This window comes from Rattus rattus, chromosome 2 (genome assembly GCF_011064425.1).
Source record: "Rattus rattus isolate New Zealand chromosome 2, Rrattus_CSIRO_v1, whole genome shotgun sequence".
Taxonomy (NCBI): domain Eukaryota; kingdom Metazoa; phylum Chordata; class Mammalia; order Rodentia; family Muridae; genus Rattus; species Rattus rattus.
This window is the reverse complement of record NC_046155.1, coordinates 14479082-14492984: the sequence shown is the minus strand read 5'-3', so window position 1 is coordinate 14492984 and position 13903 is coordinate 14479082. Positions and strand designations below refer to the sequence as shown.

General features: G+C 38.0%; 1 protein-coding gene across 3 annotated transcripts in view; it reads left to right on the top strand.

Moving 5' to 3' along the window:
• Positions 1–13903, top strand: part of Tle4 (TLE family member 4, transcriptional corepressor) — a 133688-nt gene that overhangs the window by 70876 nt on the left and 48909 nt on the right. The gene's annotated exons all lie outside the window — the stretch shown is intronic.

Sequence of the window (13903 nt, the reverse complement as noted above, 5' to 3'; positions counted from 1 at the left end):
GGATCAATTTGTACAGCATGGCTGACTAATAAGTTGGATTGCTCATATTAGGCAAAAAATATAACTGCTTTAAGATACTGCAGTGAAGTAAATGTATTCATTTATAAGAAATATATACTTATCATACAACAATTAAAGCATTAAATATCTGTTTGGGCTGGATGTGTAGTGTAGGCTCAGGGTGAGAGCTTGTGCTTGGTATGTGTAAGGCCCTAGGTTCATGCTCAGCCTGAAGGGGAGGAGACAGAAACCTTCCTTAAGAATATTTCTTTTTCCCAGAGATGTTGCATTTTCTGTTTGTAATATTTGGGTTTGAAGTGTGGCAAGTAATTCTTTGAGATTTTAATCTGTTTCACCTTTTCAGTGTTTCATAGTATGCAAACAAATTACACAGGCTGTCTTGCAGGAAAAAAATAAACTATGAATGTGTTTCAATCACTTATGAGTCAGGTCAGGTTAAATATGCCATGTGCATGCATAATTGTGTAGTACATACCATTGTATTACCCATCAGAATTAACCTAGTTCTGGGTCACTAGCCCAAAGTATGGATACTGTTGTTTTAAGTTTTAAATAATTAAATGTTGTGGCTCATAGGTTAGTTTAGTGGCTCTCAACCTTTCTAGTGCTGCCAGCCTTTAATAACAGTTCCTCATGTTGTGGTGACCCCCAAACATAAAATTATTTTTGCTGCTACTCCATAACGCTACTGTTATGAATCATAATATAACCATCTGTGGTCTTGGGTGGTCTTAGGGGATCCCTGTGAAGGGTTATTTGACTGCCAGGGGTTGAGAACCACTGGGTTATTTAGATCTTCTGCAGTTTTTTGTGAACTATATACAAAACTAAAGTTTTTTCACAGACACAGTTCTTTGCTTTGACTATGAATAGCACTTTATTCTTTGACCTTTTGAAAATTAAAATTATTTTCATAGCCGTAAAATAACAGACATTCAATATTGAGTATATCCATTTTACCCTTCAAGAATGTTTGAATTCAAAAGAGAACTTGCAGTCCTAAACAACTGCCAACAATTAGAACTACACACATTAAATGTTAATTATGTATTTGCAGTTCTACATTTTGTTGTATACTATTCACATCAGTACCTACATTAAAAAATTTCTTAGAGTGTAGCTACACGTTCTCCACATGTACATTAGAAGTAATAAGTAAATAAGGTAGTCAGGCCCGGCTGATAGGAACGCTAGGGAAGCCTGTCTGAGGTGTAATGTAAACACTCCCTGCTGGCTTATGGTGAACACATATCTTGAGGAAGGCTAGTGGACTAAACAAAAGACTCCTCTCCAGCCCCACTCACAGATGATTGTGAAAATATTTATACACCACTGTATACTTTATGCTATTTACAGTTCATATGACCCCACACAAGAAAGAGTAAGATATCTATTTTTAATCATCTATAATCAGAGTGAGCCTGGACATGTCAGAATAGCCAGAAGAAAGTACTAAGGAAATAAAGTTAATGTTTTGCTCTGATTTATTATGAATGACAGATGCAAGTCCATGGTTGAAGTGTGCTGTGTGTGGTCTGGGATTATCCAGTAGGTTTTCAAGATGAAATGGTTGGCTCATTTTTTTCTACATGTTTCTGTGATGCTCCTCATCACATGTGGCTGCTCAGTTCCATTGAGCATCCTTATCCCTTTTAAAGCAGTTCCTGGTTAAGAGGGCAGTTTATGGTTGTTGGCTGATGTGTGACTGGGGGTGGTTTGTAGCAACAGTTATTCAGTTGTCTGCTAGTTGGGCTAATATGAAATAATTCATACACAATAATTCTTCTTAACATTTAACAGGTAATGAATGTGACATAAATTTCCTTCTGGCTCTAAATTTTTCCCTTTCCTCTTCTAATCTGCAAACAGGCAGCTCTTGTACTCTAAATAATAAGTAATTTTTGGCCATCTGTCAAAAGGAAATTTCAATACAAATTTAAATTAATGGTGCCTGAAAATTTTATAGCTCCTCTAAAAGCCTGTAATGTGCAGAAAAATCGGAATCTGCTGGTAGTAATTAGTGTTGCATGTAATAAGGTTGTGGGCAGTGTTATACAGCTTCATTGTAACATTTGATATGGTAGCAAAGTTTTGATTTATACAAAGTTATGGGTGAGTTTAATTGTGAGAGACACTCTTAAAAAATGTTTTCTTGATGCTACCGATTATTAAACAGGGCAGATTTGAGAACAGGTTATAAAACAGACACTTAGGCTCACTGTAAAGATCCAAGTAATTAAGGTGCTTTTCCTTGAGAAACCAAGTAAAGCAGAGCAATCATTTACTGAATTGTTAGGCCTTTCCCTCCTTTTTCTTTCCCCTCTCTGAAGTTTCTGTCCCACTAAATCACATGCTGTTGGCTTTATTGATCTAGTCTTCTTCAGCTCCAGTAGCTGAGTTCATTCTAAAGCCTGTTATTTGCAGACTTCCATCTGAAGTTTTTTGACATTGATAGAGAATGTAAATACTGATCTAAAGGAGAAAGCACTGTAGGGAGTCCTAGAGTCAATTTACTTGGTGATGAGAAACTAAAACATTGTGTACAGTAGTAGTGTTGAAATAAGGGGCCATCACACCTGCCACCTTCCTTATTTGTCTTGGCTGTGTGCTGACTGTGACCAGTAGTAAGCCCCACATGTGCGGCCGGAAAATGGCAAGAAACCAGTTGCTTGAGGTATTTGTTCATTTGTTCAAATGCTCCAAGCCATTCAGGTCTTACATCACTCTCGAGTTTTCAACTGACTGAAATGGGGTTTATAACTTAGAACAGCCACTACCAAACTGCCTCAACTTCATAAAAACCTAAGGTTGAGAAATTACTCTCACTACTGTCTCTACATCCAGTGTGGACATACTCGGGGCCTCAAAGGTAAGGTCAACTGAAACAAATTGGTGAACCCACCATTAGGGAATGTTGACCAACTCCATGATTTCTTCAAGAACATAGCGAACATATTTTTATTAAAATTCTTTTATTTGTAAATATAGTCCTCTTGTGATTTCTCTTGAATATGGCACTTTTCTGTATCAGAACTGAAGCATTTGCCATTTTTTAATCTGTAAAATATAACAGAAGTACACATTTTTTCCTATAAGTGGTGAAGATTTTATTTTTGTGACTTTGTCAAAATATCTTGCCCAAAATACTTCATGCCTTCATAGAATATGGTCATTCTCGGTGAGTTGTACATCGTCCAATTATCTCTAACCTCCACATCTGTTTCACATGGCGAATGCAGTATTTGCTTGTATCTTACAAATTCTATCAATATTGAGCTTATATTTTACACTGTAATAAGTACAGATGTTGCACTTAATTTTAAAGATTTACATATTTTTCACACTAAATGCTTTTGTGTGTGTGTGTGTGTGTGTGTGTGTGTGTGTATTTATTATGTTTTTATCCTATGAGAATTCTTTGGTTTTGCTTAAAGGATCTTATGGTAATCTCTTCACATTGTGTGTAAGGCAATGCCTATTTATTCTGCTTCATCTGTGTGTTAGTTGCTTATTCTGCACAGATGACTAAAACATCATATGTTTCTGTTTACTTTCTCAGTTAGTCAGTGTTGGCAGTAAAGGTTTATCACTGGAAAATTAGAAGAAGGGTTTTTATGTTCATACTGAAATGTATGGTTCAGGCCAGGAGAGTACTGTTGGCTCATTAGCAGGGTGTTACAGGTGAGAGTGACTTTGAGCCTGAATTAGCAGGGTGATTACTTCTATATGCCACTTCACTTTGCACGTTAAGATTTAATGGCCAAAGTTCTGTTCCAGGATCTGTAGCCTGCTTAAAAGGCATGTGTTTTGAACATGTTTATCTCTCTGAAATGTCCTATGTGAGAGAAAGCACTGAAGAAGAACCTGGAGGAAGTGGCCAGGAAAGGGGTAGCTATATATGCATTGGGCAGTTTTGTTCTTCATATTACTATATGGATATTAGGCTTTCTGGAAGGCATGGTAGGGCAGTTTGCATTACTGTAGATTTTAGAAAGACACATTGTTTTCTTTTCTTTTGTGTATGGTTTTTGCTTTGTTTTCCTCTCTTTGGTTTGCTTTGGCTGTCCTAGAATTTGCTCTGTCAACCAGGTTGCCTCTGCCTCCCTAGTGCTGGGATTAAAGGCATGAACAATCACCGCCAGCTCTTTGTTTTTCTTAAAGGCATAAAAGAATAGAAAGTGAAATTTGAAAGGGAGGACTAGAAGGCACTACTAAAATACTATAAAGAGTAACTAAAGAACTAAAGAAGACTGACAGTGATAGACATGCCATAGGACCTGTTTTCCTTCAGTAGACAGTAATCTGAAGGAAAGCTATCCAAACAGACAATACCATATGACTTTCTGGTTGCCCTTTGGCACACCCACTCTGTCCCCAGTTAACTTCTTTGATGTATTTGAAGACAGACACCTCCTTCTTGCACATTGAGTTCCTACTTGCAAAAGCAGGTGCCATGTTCACCCTATTGCATACCCTAGGAAAGAGTTAGTGTTGTGAAGGCCCTGCCCAAGGTCATATTGCCAGTGCCATCTCAAAGAAAAGCTCTTTGTGACTTAGTCTTATATTCTGTGTTAAAAATTAGAAACATACTAGAATGTACAGAGAAAACCTGTCTACATAACCTCTATATAAAAACAGTAGGTTAGCCATGTTTCTATGAACTTTTCTTCTTTCACTGAAGTATCTCCAAGCAGATTGTAGATAACATGAATTTGGCTCTTGGTGAGAAGGTGCACATCCAAATAATAATGTTTTTAAAGTTTTGCTTTATTCTTACGTGTATTTATGTATTGAAGACTTGTAGGCCTGAAGAGGCATCAGATCATCTTGAACGAGAGTTATATTTGGTTGTGAACCATCTGATAGGGCTGCAGGGAATAGAGCTCTCTGATCTGTGCTCTTAACTGAGCCCACTCCACTCCATTGGACATTTTTAATATAACCATACCGTCTTTCATTGCTTAAAAAACAATTAACAAATTTGTTTATTATTAGATATGTAATATTGTTCATCAATAAATAGAGTTCTATTTGTGTTTTTGTGACTGCACAATACATAGTCATTAATTGAACTTGTAAGTATTCACAAAATTCATTTTCTTGAAATAAGATCCAAATAAGAATTTATTATTCTTTTTGTGATAACTCTTAAGCCTTTCTTCATCTAAAAGGATTTCCCTTCTAATTTTTTTCTAATGACACTGTATAATTTTTTTAATTGCTGATTTTCATGTGAATGTGTATGTGACTGAATTTATGTGTGTGTCCTACATTCATACATCTGGTTCCCACAACAGCCAGAAGAAGGCATTAGGGTCCTCTGGAATTGGACCACATGTGATATAGGTGCTGGGAACTAAACTCAGGCCCTCTGCAAGGGCAGTGATCTTAACAGTTGAGCTATCTCTCCATTCCCATAAGGATAGCCCAGGCTGGTCTTGAATTCATGATTGCCCCTGCTCTTCAACATGTTCTACCAGTGTTCACCACTACACCTAGCTACATTTATGTTGTATTTGCATGCACATATGTGTTCCATGACACCAGAGGTCAGTTTTCAGATGATTGTTTTTCTGTCCTACTATGTGGGTCCCAGGACTTGAACTCAGGAGGTCATTAAGCTTGGTGATAGGTAACTTTACCAGCTGATCAATTCTGCTGGACCTGGTTTACTTAAAATGCCCTTCTCAAACCAAACTTTGATTTTTTTTTTCCCCCTCTTCTCTCTCATTGCCTCACAGATTAGATTCTCTCAATACCTTAAATATTTAGTGGGAGAGAACTTTGTAGTATTATGGGGGAACAGATGTATTTAATGTGTTTTTTTTTCTTTTATTGGTTATTTTTTTATTTACATTTCAAATGTTATCCCCTTTCCCAGTTTCTCCTCCAGAAACCCGCTATCCCATCCCCTGTCCCCCTGCTTCTGTGGGGATGCTCCCCCCACCCCCACTACCTCCCACCTTCCTGCCCTGACATTCCCCTCACTAGGGCATCAAGTCTTGAGAGGACCAAAGGCCTCTCCTCCCACTGATGCCCGACAAGACCATCCTCTGCTATATATGCAGCTGGTGCCATAGGTCCATCCCTGTATACTCTTGGGATAGTAATTTAGTCCCTGGGAGCTCCGGGGAGAGGGGGTCTGTTTGGTTGATATTGTAGTTTTTATAGGGTTGCAAACTTCTTCAGCTTCTTCAGCCCTTTAACTCCTCCCAGTTCTCAGTTCATTGGTTGATTGCGAGCATCTGCCTCTTATTTTTAAGGATCTGGCAGGGCCTCTCAGGAGACCACTATATCAGGCTCCTGTCAGCATGTACTTGATGGCATCCACAATATTGTTTGGGTTTGGTATATGGGATGCAACCCCATGTGTGGCAGTCTCTGGATGGCCTTTCCTTCAGTCTCTGCTCCATATTTTGTCTCCATATTTCCTCCTGTGAGTATTTTTGTTCCTCCTCCTAAGAAGGACTGAAGCATCCACAATTTTGGTGGTCCTTCTTGAGCTTCATGTGGTCTGTGAATTGTATCTTGGGTATTCAAACTTTTGGGCTAATATCCACTTATCAGTGAGTACATACCATGTGTGCTGTTTTGTGATTTGGTTACCTCACTCAGGATATTTTCTAATTCCATCCATTTGCCTAAGAAATTCATGAAGTCATTGTTTTTAATGGCTGAGTAAATGTAAATGTCCTATATTTTCTGTAACCATTCCTCTTTTGAAGGACATCTGGGTTCCTTCCAGCTTCTGGCTATCATAAATAAGGCTTTTGTGAACATAGTGGAGCGTGTGTTCTTGTTATATGTTGGAGCATCTTTTAGTATATGCCCAGGAGTGGTGTAGTTGGGTGCTTAGGTATACTATGTCCAATTTTCTGAGGAACTACCTGTCTGATTTCCAGAGTGGTTGTACCAGCTAATGTGTTTTTAAAATCCTATTAAAATAGAATACAGTAATATTAAAATATAATTAAGTTAACCAATACTTCATTTGGAAAGTAGATTTATATTTCCAATATACAGTAGTCTATATATAAAGACCACGAATGGAGCACGATTTATTTATTTATTTATTTATTTATTTATTTATTTATTTATTGAGTCAGAACAATAATTTATCAGGAATTATACCAGTGAATACTATATAAAGACATGTTTATATATTTGATTTTTATGCTTGCCAATAATAACATGCCAATCACAAAAATTATTCTGAAATTGTTACTTTTTTATGCAGACTAAGATGATGATAGATGTCCCCATCACTGATCTATTAACAAGTGATATACATATTGGTGTTTTAGAATGCTCAGTAGACATCTGTATCTCTTCTTTGGAAAGATAAGAGTAGTAGACAAAACTACTGTGAATCCAAATGTAAAAACCAAGGACCAGTTCAACATCTGTAGGAGTCATTGGAACACTATTTATTGATGATCAGTATTGCATCTCCCCCACTTTTAGTGTATGTGCTGACAAATCAAGTACACATTTAAACTGATCTTACTTTTTGTAACATTCCTTTTTTGTTCATCCCTACATGTACAGGGAAATAATACACTTTATTCATTGTGTCCTTCTCCAGTCATCAGTAAAAGGGTCTTCCTGTTATATTTAAAACCACAAGGAAGCACATGGAAACATCTAGAATGTAAACTAGTTTATAGGATGCCAAAGCCAGGTTCTTGAATAGGTCTCTCTCTGTTTAGTACCAGGTAACCTGTGTGTCAAGTCATTTAACCTCCCTTCATCTCAGATCTGTAACTAGGTATATTTGGAGTGTAATTGTTATGTTTTGTTCAGGTCCATTCTAGAAATGAATTTGTAAATGAAAATCTTATTAAAGTATAGGACATAAAGCACAATTGTTTGAGCAGTGAAATTGGCCATGTCATTAACCAAATGTGCACATTGGTAATTGTAATTCTTTTGGGGGTGGGTTGCTATAAGGGTTGGTTAATGTAGTGCCTTCAGTTTTCTAAAATTAAATAGTAACTTGAAATGTTTTAGCATTATTGTTTTCTAATTCTTGTAAAGGCATGTTTTTACTATACATTTTATTGTTAACAGTTGCCTTATCAAAGACCCATCAGGAACTTTTGTTCTGTTGGTTTATGATGCACTAATTTGTGCAATATTAATTGATCCCTGCCTCCAGGCATGTAAGCTGTGTGAAATGTAACAGGTGCCCTAATTCCAGAAAATGTGTTGTAATTGTTTGTTTGTGGAACAGATGAATGAATGTCTGTAGGGCACAGCTGGTCCTCAGGTGGTGAGCATGAGTGGATTAATGATGTGACAGGGGAGTCACGCTTGTTTTGCTGCACTTGCCTCCACCGATTGCTGAAGCAGAACAAATATTAATTAACAGGGTAGGCTGATTGTCAGATCTGCCTTCCCTAGCTGATTTTGCAAAGGTAGTTTAATTCTTTGCCTCCTTAAACCAACAGTTACTAGACATTTTCATCTTGATGCTTATTATCTCTAATTTTCTTAATTAGAATGCATTTTTGTCTTGAAAAAATGTTATATAATCAATTTATATTTAACATTTAAAAATATTTCAGGGGAGCCTAAGATCGAAGTGTTAATGCTTGCCGCTTGAATTTTAAAAGCATTTGTTTCTCAAACTTTGCATAATTTTTTCAGAAGAATATTTCCCAAGTATTATTTGCTACTTTTTCTGTATTAAAAATATTCATCTATTTTGGGGTGGAGGGAACACAAAAGTTACCTAGAAGGACACTTAGTGTTTATCTCTCTCTTTGGAGCTTCTGTAATAATCACCACTTTTCATCCTTTGTATTTTGGTCGGTGGTGTGATGTGAAATAATTCAGATAGCTTCTGGCTTAGACAGCCCTCTGCATATGGGGACACCAGTAACAAGGATCATAGGCACTGTATCTTTGGGCATTTCTGTCATACCTAACCTTTCCCATGCAATCGTCTGTGACAAAGCAGAAGAGAATTAGTAGACTCAGTAATAAGTGATAGGAAGTTTGCTAAGGGCTAAGTAGTACTTCTCAACAAGTTTTTGGTTTATATAAGCTTGCTGCTGTCATAGAAATACAATCATTTTAGGATTGATACTGCTTAGTCAGATAATACAAGTCTAACTAAGCATTACAAGCACTTAATATTCCAAATGCTGTGGACCTTTCATTACATTGATTTAAATTTGCTACGCAGTTCATTCATCAGAATTAACACGTGTTTCCTATTTCCATATTTGGGAAGATATAGTACCAGAAATCCATTTAAGTCACTCTCTTGTGTTTCTGACTTTAGCAGTGTCTGTTTGAAGTTATTTTTCATTGGTGGTCAGTACCACTCTGAGGTTGGTGAGACAGAGCAGCCTGTCCCTCTTCTTTCCACACACTGTTTAATATTCCATCCCCTGTGCACCCAACAAAGCTTCTGTGTTCCTTACCTCACTCTTTACTGAACTACAGGCAGTGAGATGGACTTAAAAATCCTTAAGTGTTCTTGTAAGTGAGATTTCAGAATGTGGATAGGGTAAGTGTGAAGAACCCTTTTACATGGAAGTGGACTCATTATATAACTGCATCACATCCTGAAGAATTCTTTTTTTTTCTTTAATTTGGTACTTTTTTGAGCCCCTGATGGTCCAGACTTGAGGGGGAAAAGAGCCGTTGAGGGCAGAGTAAACAAGCTTTGGATGTCACCCTTAGAAAGTGCCTCTGGCGGTCTAATAACACCACTTTGTATTTAGGCCTCAGGGTAATCTTAATTAGTCTTGAAATTTGTGAAAATTCTGTTTAGCTTTTTAAAAAACTTCTGTTTTCTTGAGTGACATTTGCCCCTTTGAAAAACAAAATAAAATTGGAAATGCTAATGTTTTGAGCCAGCTAAGGAGGAAAAATAAAAATGTCACCATGGTAACAAAGCTGCTTTCTAGATGGTTTCCTAAGATATGCCTGAACTAGAGGCAGATGTCTGATTTGAGAATCTTGCCTCCTTCAATGTAAACAAATAACTTCTGGGCAGGTGTTGGAAATAATATGGAAATCCTATTAAGGGGCCCTGGGTTCCTGTCAGTCAGGAAGCCTGTGCCACAAAAGGGCTGGTTGTCACATAAAGGAGCAGAGTAAATTCTCATTAGGCTTGAGCTTTTCCCAGGAAATGATTGTCTCCTTGTGTTTTTTCTCCTGTGAATCTGAATGTAAGCTGTTGCTTCTATTGATCTATTCACTGGCTTTATTTTTTTTCCTCTTCATTAGAGATCTTCCCTGTCCCTGCCAGCCCATATTCTCCCCTTCACCTACTACTTCCCTCTAGATTAACACTTGATCTGTTCTACTGCCCTGGGAGTTGTGACATTTGTGATTTTAACCTCCCAGCCTGGTGAGGTTGGGGGATGGGGGGTGGCGGGGGATCCTGAAAGAGGAAGTGCAGCTTGCTTCCTAGGCCTGCTTTACAAAGAGCCAGGCTAATTGGATGGACTCAGTGCTCAAGTCTGCTTGGAACCAGCACTGTGAGCACCAGCTGCAAACAGAAAGACTGACCTTATATACATGTACTTGAAGTTATATTTTTATGAATTAAGCAATATTTGAATTATGAAGCTCCACTGTCCAGTATTGTAGCCACATGAAGCTTTTTTTAAAAACTTAGTTAAAATAAGAATATAAAACCCAAGTTTGTAGTTGCACTAGTCACATTTGAAGTGCCCAGTGACTGTAACAGGGGAGACACAGAGTACACATCATTGCAGGAAGCTCCCTTAATGACACTGAAGAGATGGGCTTGATTAGGCTTACTGGTCCTGTTATTCCATCTGGCTGAAGCAGATTGCTGATATTTAAAGGCATGGTCTCCCTGGATGTATAGACAGTAAGGACCATGATGGGCCTGGTAATGGAGACCTGACTCTTGTCTGAGGAGACGTAGGAGGTTCACCCCATTGAAGGCCAGTCTGAATAACTTAGAGAGACTGTCTCAAGATAGAAAGTAAAAGCTGGGCTGGGCTGGGCTGGGCTGGGCTGGAGCTATGTGATAGAGAATACTTGCCTGGCAGGCTTGAGGGCTTAGGGGACAGAACTGAGGGAGAAAGAGAGAGGGAGGAAGCCAGGCAGGAAGGTAGACAAAAGGCAGCCCAGAGTATGGACAAGGGCTATATGTGTATTGGCTTTGGTGGTCAGTGCTGGTGTGGTGGGCTGCACTAATATGGTGATCTCCAAACTGGTATAGTATTTTATTTATTTACGTTTTTGGCCATGAGATTGGATGGTCAGTTTAAAGGCATTCTTCCTGAAATCGAGCTGTAGCAGATGTACTTTCATGGTTTAAGATAGAAATCTATGGCATGGAGGGTGGATAGTGTCGGAGGTTATAGGGAGGGGTGCTCTTTATAATACTTATAAGGTTGACCAAGGATAAACACACAACAAGGCTTCAGAGAAGTCACACTATTATTATGCAGCATTTCTTGGACTATAGTCCCTGAGATGCACTTCATAAAGCCAATAAAGCTCACACTGGTGGTCTCCTGTTGCCCTAGCAACGGACCATGGGGCACAGTGTATGTGAAATGCATGAACATCTGCGAATTAATCTTTCTTGGTTTGTTCTTTTCTTGGCACTGATTGGGCCACTTGGGCTTGGGCCTGTGACACTGAGTGTGAAGGGTAATCTGGAGCTGTCCCTAGGGCCTTGCCCTGAGTGGGTGGTGGAATGAAGAGTGAAGGGAGATTTATCCAGGTAGTGCATGCAGGAGGAGAGGGATTTAGCCTGACAGCACTCTCAGTGGGATGTTATTAGCTTACTTCCTGGTGGCATGTGGAGTTGAATAATTTTTTTGCTAGTAAATCTGGACATCATTGAGTTTATTGGGCAGCCCTGAAAAAAATAATCTACAGAGAAAATTAAAATAATCACTTGTGTTTATACTAGTTATGGTGACTTGAAAGCTCTGAAATAACCTTATCCTTGGCTTAGCCTTTGCCCCAGTATTGGACTATTAGTGGTCTGAATCAGCTTTCTCAATTGGATGGTTAGGCTGGGATTTATTTTAATAATAAAATTTGGTACCCAGTGTGGCCTTACTTTCAAGAATTTCAAAATAGGCTAGTGACATTTTTGCCCACTGGAGGACAAATTATAAGCAAGATTAGGTTTTCCACCAACCATCAGGATCGACTGCTTCAGTCTCTTCCTTTTTACACACTGCTCCCCCCTTGCTCACACTGGTCTGCCCCTCAGACCCTCTTCCTGTTCTTCCAACTGCTCACATGTAAATTGTTCTGCTCCCAGGTCACTGTCAGTTCCTTTCACTCTTCCTTGTTTGCCACCTCTGCCTCTTTCCTTCTCCACAGCCTTTCCTATGGCTCTCTTTCTGGGGAGAAATAAGAGAATGCTGTGTCAGGAAATACTACCATGATGGAGGTAGGCTTGCTTTTTCTTTTTCTTTTTTTTTTTTTTTTTTTTTTTTTTTGAGTAAAACCTTTAGTAAATACATGAAGACAAGAATGTTCAAAGTCCATTTGACTTGTTTAGCATTGTTGAAGAATGTTTGAGACAGAATTACTTAATTCTTTCAGTTCAAATATCTTGTATTAAAAGATGCTTAAGTGAGATAAGGTCTTTATTTTGCTTAGACAACTGATCAAAAGTTGCTTTAACAGTTCCTGACCTTTGAAACCTGTTGATATTAAGAGTTAAACTTGACTTTCTTTCTTACTTACTTACTTACTTACTTACTTACTTTATTTATTTATTTATGGTTTGCCATCTAGCAAACAGACTGTACTGTTTTATTGGCTTACTTAGTAAAGAGTAGAGATACTCTTTCCATAAATCAACTTTTTGTAGAATAAGCAAAACAAGAGGAATGTGGAGACTTAAAGGAATTATTATTGTTTGGTTTGCCAGTGTTTGATCATTGTCACTTTCAGGTGATTGCTTAGGTTTGGGTGTGGGGAGTAACCATAAGTAAGTAGCTTCCTTACTTATCCGCCTGTAGTTCAGATGACCTCTTCTTTCTCTCTAAAGTGAGCAACTTTAGTTATTGACTTGAAACCAGCCTGAAAAGTAGAACAATTACAGGAACCACAAGATACCATTAGAAGGAAGTAGAAATCTTAAATGTGGCTTTTGTGTCCTAGACTACTGTTTAGGCATAATTCTTTATGCCAAAACCTCTATAGATTTGTAGTACCTTGTGGTAAGTAGGAAAACCCCAGAATGAAATGGACTTGGCGCCTGTCAGTGAGTCAGCAAGCTCTCAGTTTAGTGACAGTGATGGCAGGCAATAAATTTGAATCTCTACTGCTTTCTTCACTTCGGTTTGACAGAATTATAATTTTAAATTATACTTTAAAAGTATAATTTAGTGCTCTGTAGGTTTAAGAACTAGAAAAAAAGAATACCACTGTAGAAATTTGGTTAACATTTAGATATTTTACCTCTTTTGTTAGTGTTACCTTGACAAACAGCCTTATTTCTTAATCATTGATTGATTGATTGATTGATTGACATTCTGGACACTGAATATAGGTCCATGCGTGTGTTAGGCAAGTGCTCTACCACCAAGCTTTAAACAGTCTCGTATAGCACTGGGTGAACTGTTTTGTGGAAGAGTTCAATGTTTTAAGATGGGTCTTCTGAAAACTTATATCAGCAATGCTGAGTCTGCCCTTAACTTTTGTCAGTCAGGGTAAAATATCAATAGAAATCTTAATGCCATATGTGTAAGCATTTTAAAATTATGTATCTCATTATCAACTAACTATACCTTTTTTTAGGATATACTTTACTGGAACCTGTTGGACTCTCTTATATTTTCTTAGAGAAACCTGAGTTCCTCGCAGTATTTTTATACCCTAAATACTGCTGTCAAGGCTAGGTGCTCTCAAACCAGCA